At 44.4% G+C, this 6,334-nt stretch overlaps 1 protein-coding gene across 2 annotated transcripts in view; it reads right to left on the bottom strand.

Annotated features, from left to right (window-relative positions):
• Window positions 1-5,452, bottom strand: part of rhobtb4 (Rho related BTB domain containing 4) — a 46,580-nt gene extending 41,128 nt beyond the window's left edge. Inside the window, exon 1 of one of the 2 annotated variants that reach the window (XM_017427951.3) lies at window positions 5,337-5,452. The gene's annotated coding sequence lies outside the window, so the exon portion shown is untranslated. Of the gene's footprint in view, window positions 1-4,574; window positions 4,724-5,336 lie in introns of those variants that run through there. The other variant, XM_017427949.3, reaches the window with a different exon arrangement.
• Between the last annotated feature and the right edge of the window lie 882 nt (window positions 5,453-6,334).

The raw sequence follows: 6,334 nt of genomic DNA, 5'->3' as shown, positions 1-6,334 counted from the left end.
AAATATATGAGTTTGTATGTAATGTATGAATATAATATACAAGTTTCACTTTTTAAATGGAATTACTGAAATCAATCTACTTTTTCATGATATTCTAATTTTATGACCAGCACCTGTATCTCCAACCTGAAGCAACCCTGAGCCGGATGACAAACACTCGCTCTCATACGAGCTGGGTTTCTTATCTCCTCTTACCCACCAGGTCTGGTTCTGCCCTGCCCTGCCCTGTCCTTGCTCGTGACGCGACACCTTCTTATCTACGTCTGTTCGCACAGAAACAGCTCATTCCCTCACACATGAGCCGTCCGCTGTCAGGTGTGTTTTACTTCATCCATTCACAAAAGTCATAGAACGTGGACATTCAGGATATGTATCTTTACTGTTTAGATTGCTTTTGGTCATTCAGATGAGCCAAACAGAGTGAAAACAGAACACAAGACGGTACGTTACCACACCCCAAATGTTCAAAAGGGATCTCACATGTGGAATCAGTTTGGAGAGGGCTTTTTTTTTTTTCCCCCCCCCAACGAAAGAGGCCAGCTGAACTCTTCCTTCACCTCCGACCGGAATTTTTCAGCTTTATCTTTCCAAGCTCTTTCTTGAAGGAAACAGAAAGAGTTCAGAAAGTGGGTTCAAGCAGCATTTTCAGTTTGATTCATGACAGTCACATCCAGTCTGGCACGCTCGCTCTTCTCTGTGCCTTCTTTCTCAGAACTACAGCAACCTCGACACCAACTCAGCCAAAACCCCTTCGTGTCCCTCTTCCTTTAGTTCTGCACTCCATTGCCCCCCACCCTCTTTACTCCTCTCCACAGCTTGGTTTCTTCTCTTATTTGTTTTCAAGCAATCTGCTTCTCCTCTTCTCTTCTCATCTCCGAGCACACACCAGGCCTGTGTTCTTTCTCCAACCTGGCTCGTTCAGCTTTTCTGATCTTTTTTTTTTTTTTTTCGCCTGCTGACGTCTTGTGTCAAAAAAGAACAAGCAGTAGCCAATAAGAGACTAAAATTACAGTGTCCGCCCCCAGCACAATAACTTCATCTCTTTCTTTATCTCACCATCGATTGCCCCCTTTTCCCCCACCCCTCAAAAGTTACTAAAGAGGTCAAACATCATGTGGTGCGAGGATGAGAGGAGGCGGGATGACTGTGAGCCTTTTGTGTGCAAACATTGTGTATGTGTACGTGTATGCATGCATTGCAGCGTGTTTATTTATTCATTTATGTACTCTCGTAACTTTCATAATTAACTGTCTAGGATTCCTTAAAGAAAAGCATTTCGCCCACCACTGACCACGCCTTTCTCATGTTAAGAAAATAATAAAAAGTTATAAATTCATTGATCAAACCTTGAAAGTAATGTTACGCTCAATATCACAAGATAGCATGCTCAGAGTAAGTGCTATGAATGACTCTTAGTTACTACCACAACAAATTTTAAGTTATTTTAAGAGTTATAGCCATTCACACGTCGTATATTCCATATGTTTATCAGTTGTAGATATACATCCAATGATTACTTACCAGAAGTTTTATAATTATCAGTCCTGGGATTCATGCAATATTTTACTGACAAACAAACAAGGCTAACCCCGATTGTTAATGCTGAAGCTTTAAGCAAAAACGTTACACAAGGATTAGCACTTGTAGATGACTCTCAGCTTCGACTACATCCAATTTTAGTACAGCAGCTGTAAAACTGACTGAATTCTAAGAATTATTTGTGTTTTCTGAAATGAGTTGACTGTGGTGGCAATCTTGAATTGGGTTGGCTGCACACACTAATCAGTTTTAGAGGGATAATTAATAATTTTTTCTTGAAAGTTCCATTGAAATCCATGCAGTGATTCATGAAATGTTTTGCTAACAGACAGACAGGGTTAACTTCGAATACTTAATGGCAAAACTTGAATTAAAAGTTTTGTGCAATCTGTTACCACTCAAATTTTAGCTCAATATCTGTAAAAGTGAGTGACGTTTTAATATTTTTGTGTTTTTGTTTTTTTTTCTAGCTCAGTTGGTTGTGGCAGCCATCTTGAATTGGGTTGACTCCAAAAGTTAATCAGTTGTAGGTGTACATCTAATGATTACTTTCTGCAAGTTTCAATAAAACCTGTCCAATGATTCGTGAGATATTTTGGTGACAGACAGACACAGGCGAAAGAAAACCTTATTGTCCGTCTTTGCCTTTTGGCGGCAGGCAGTAATTACATACCACCGTCTATGCACACCCAGATATAAAAGCATCCCCAGACAAATAAAACCGAACAGTCGGCCCATATTTTACTGCTCTCAGTAACTTTGGAAAACAGTTTGAGGGGAGGCGCTGGCTCGGAGGAGACCACGCTTGTGTGTCTCAGTGTGTGTGTGGGACATTGCTCCGCTCACACAAACACATGGCTTCTTATATGTCTCCCAGCTGTGTGAACTTGGTTCGCTTAAACGGCTATGCAGCAGCCAGAAATGTTTGGTGTGTAACCCTACTGGAAAGCCCTAGTTATAGGCACATATATATATACACACAGAGGCTCCTTGGAGACAAGGCACTCCTCTGAGCAGGGGCAGACAAAGGGGAAGGGCCTCACCCCAAAGGAAGAATGGTTCAAATTCCACAGCTGATAGAAAAACACTTGAGGAGTGGGCGAAAGCAGAGGAACTGATGTCAGCTCCGTCAAGCCGTCCATCCACACACCCCCAGCACATTTTTTCTGGGGAAAGGAACGATAGAGCAAGGAAAAAAGAAAAGAAACCTCAGGAAATGTTGTCCTGCGGGCAGCAGAAATGGATTGTGTTTGGGGACTGTTGTCAGAGATACCGAGTTTCCTCCCAAACTTCGTCCAACAACCGGAGCGACCGCAGCTCGTTGGTGACTCCATCCCTCTGCTATGTCTCCCAGCTGAGCACACTAATCTACGGCGCAGGTGGCGTCCAAGGCTTTACTGAGAAACTAAACGTCGTTACACTTGAACTGAACTTTAACGGAGTCACAATGCACAAAATACAAGGGGGAAAGTTAAAGTGAAAATTTAGATCATTTGAGGTGGGGTTTTGTAGGGAACGCTATCAACAGATACTATCTTACCTGTTACAGACAGCTCGTTGAACAGCCTCATTTTGGCTAAATAGGGTTTAATTCTGACCGAATTGATGAGCTAAAGGCTAGTCAGAGCCAAGACCAAAGCGGATTGCTGCCTAAAACAACAAACTCTACAAAGGTTCAGAGCAGATTCTCTGTATGCTGTTTTATTACTCTTTTGATCCCCATCAGTTTCACATTACATAGTTATCGCCATGGAAGGCAGGTGATCATGTAATCACCTCTGTCTGTTTGCTTGTCTGCCTGCAGCAAAGCATCTCAAAAACCACTGGGCAGATTTTAATACAACTCTCAGAAAGTAATTACTGGTTGTGCATCTACAGCTGATTGCCTTTTTGAAGTTAATCTGATTTAAGATGTCTGCCACAGCTCATCAATCTCAGCCAACACTAAAGTGGCTGTAACGCAGTCAGTTTTACAGATACTGAGCTAAAGTTCGGTGTGGTAGTCGCTGAGAGTCACCCCCAACGCATACTTTGAGTGCATGAGAATTCTGTTTAAAACGAAAAGGTTTGCAGTTAGCATAAAATCCTTTAAAGAATGCGGCTTCCACTTAGATAGAATTAGGTGGCTGTTTCGTAGAGTACATACTGTAGCAGTGGCAGCAGCTAGCTCTGTCACTTCCAGTGCAGCTAGGACAATTTGTGCAGGAAATACATGACAGTTTTCCCAAAATGGCCACACAATGCCAAATTGAGGATTATATGTCAATACTTGCATGAACTGATTCCATCTGGGCTTGGCCCCACGTGGTCTGGCTGTTAGCCTATCACTCTGATCAAACATAAACTCTGTTTCTCCAAAAGTGAAGTCATTCAAAGAGCTATCTGTAGCAGGTAAGATATTGTTCATTACTTTTCCATAGACCCCCCTTTAAATGATCTGAACTACCCCTTTACCTAATCCCATTTGGTTTTTCTTGATTGCCACAGAAAAACTCTGAAATAAACGTAAAGGTTTTTGCAGTGTATATTTTTTAAAACATATGGAAAAGAAGAGCAGCATTTATTGTGACAAAAATATAGTTTTTGTATGAATATATTTTCACTGTTTTCAGATTGTTTTAAAAGGAGCCTGCAAACAGAAAAACTGACCCATGAGAGACATGTTTTTATCACTTAAGTGCAGCTCTTAGCTTGGGATGGCGCACCTAAAATGTTTCTTTTTTGTTGTTGTTTTGTTTTTGTTTTTATTTTTTGCAAACTTTGATATTGCTTCGAATGTGATCTTAAAACTTGAAATAAGAGGTGTGGAGGGGGGAAAAAAAGTTTTGCAAACAGCTGTAAACTAAAAGTAAAATCCGACATTTTGGAGCAGAAGTTTCCGTTTGAGTTTTTTTTTTTTCTTGTCAATAAGAGCAGAAGAGTGAACCACCCCGGCTGAACCGTTATGCAACCTCTCGCTGTCTGCAGACGAGCGATTGTTCGGAAAAGCCCAAATCCCACGCCAGACGAGCGCATACATGCAGCCGTGCTCCTACCTTCGACGCGCCCGTGCCTGTGTCCGTGTCCGTGTCCGCGCTCAGATGTGCGGGTCCGCTTCAAGCTCCCCCCTGGCTGCTCCTCTTCCTCGGTTCGCCCCCACCCCCGTCGCTTCTCCCCATCGAGCTGCGGACGCACACGCGGATGAGCTCGCTGCGCAGCGGCGTCCTCTCCCTCCTCTCCTCTCTGCGCTTTCGGGACAGCACCTTAAACCGAACGGCTCGAAACACCCCCACCCTCCACCCTCCCTCACACCCCGTCCTCTCGAGCGGCTTATTGGAGTTTGCTCCGATCGAGCTGACAGGAGGAAGGACCTCCTGACTGGACGCCGGGGGGGNGGGGGGGGGGGGACGCAATTACACAAATGTTGCTGCTGCTGCTGCATGTTGCAACCACCTCTCCGCCTGCTTTGTGCGCCCGAGTCGTCCCGCTTGTGGTCCTGATGCGAGTCACCACCACATACACACACACACCCCTCTACACACACACACACACACACACACTTTGTTGTTTTTGTCACACCTACAAGGAGGAGGAGGGGAGAGACCTTCTATTGTCTGCGGACAGATGCGAAGGAATCGGCCACGATCTGTCGGGAAACTCGCTTCAAAGTCATCGTGATTTCTATTTCTTAGAAGTTCTAGTTTGTCGTTATTATTTTGCATGCAAAACAAAATGAAATTAATAATAAAAATAAATAAATAAATAAGCAAACAGACAGGAAACACCGAAGTCAAGTCGCAGCCCTTGGCGTGTCTCACCAGATGTTCTCCCCTGAAGTTCGCTCCGGGCTGTGTGTGGCTCTGCTCCGGTGTGTGTGATGGAGATGCTGGCGGCGGAAGCTCCGCTCGGAACACGCAAGCTGCCGTCTGTCAGCACGCGCCGTGACGACAGCCTCGTTATAGTCTGTGGCGCCACACCCATCCATTCATAAAGTGGAGCGAGGCCCTGCCCCCCACCCCCCCTTCCCTTCACTGGGCAGGACCGTGCGCGTGGAGATGAGGCAGTCAGACCTTTTTTGTGGCCATGTATTTGATACATTGTGGGGACAATTTTCCTACCTTGTGAGGACCAACTGCTCCTCGTGGGGACCAAAGCCTGGTCCCCACAAGGAGAAATTATGTTTTTGGGTTAGGGGTTAGGTTTAGGACTAAGGTGTGAATTGAATTTAGGTTTGGTTTAGGGTTAGGTATGTACTGGTAATGGTTAGGGTTAGGGTAAGGGTCAGGGTTAGGCTGTAGTTAGTCAATGGAAAGTCCCTGCAAAGATAGAGAGACATAACATGTGAGTGTGTGTGTTTGATCATTCTGCACACAAACAACCACTGTTGTATTTACATGACTCCAATCTTATCGAAGTAAGAGACTAAAGATCTAGGTCTGATCTCACTCCTCTGAAACACACTTTTGCTGTCTTTTTTTCCATAGTATAACTTGAAGGGCATACGCCTGTTTTCTAACCTGATGGTGATCTGCATGCCTGCAAACAAAGTCAACAGAGGTAATTGGCTTCATAAAACACAAGGTAAAACTAAGAACATTTCAATCCCACATAGGAGCTGAACTTCCCATTCATTCATCCATCTGTTCTTCTAATGTGTTGCATCTTCATAGGTGAGTCACAGAGGCAATAGGTCCAGGAAGGAAACCCAGACCTCCCTCTCCCTGTGGACACTCTGCGACTCCTGGGGGGATCCCAACACATTCCCAAGCCAAAGAGGACAGGCATTCTCTCCAGTGAGTTCTGGGTCTGCCCTGGG

This window comes from Kryptolebias marmoratus, linkage group LG1 (genome assembly GCF_001649575.2).
Source record: "Kryptolebias marmoratus isolate JLee-2015 linkage group LG1, ASM164957v2, whole genome shotgun sequence".
NCBI classification, from domain to species: domain Eukaryota; kingdom Metazoa; phylum Chordata; class Actinopteri; order Cyprinodontiformes; family Rivulidae; genus Kryptolebias; species Kryptolebias marmoratus.
Note: the sequence above shows the minus strand (reverse complement) of the source record. Positions and strands in the feature narration are given on the sequence as shown.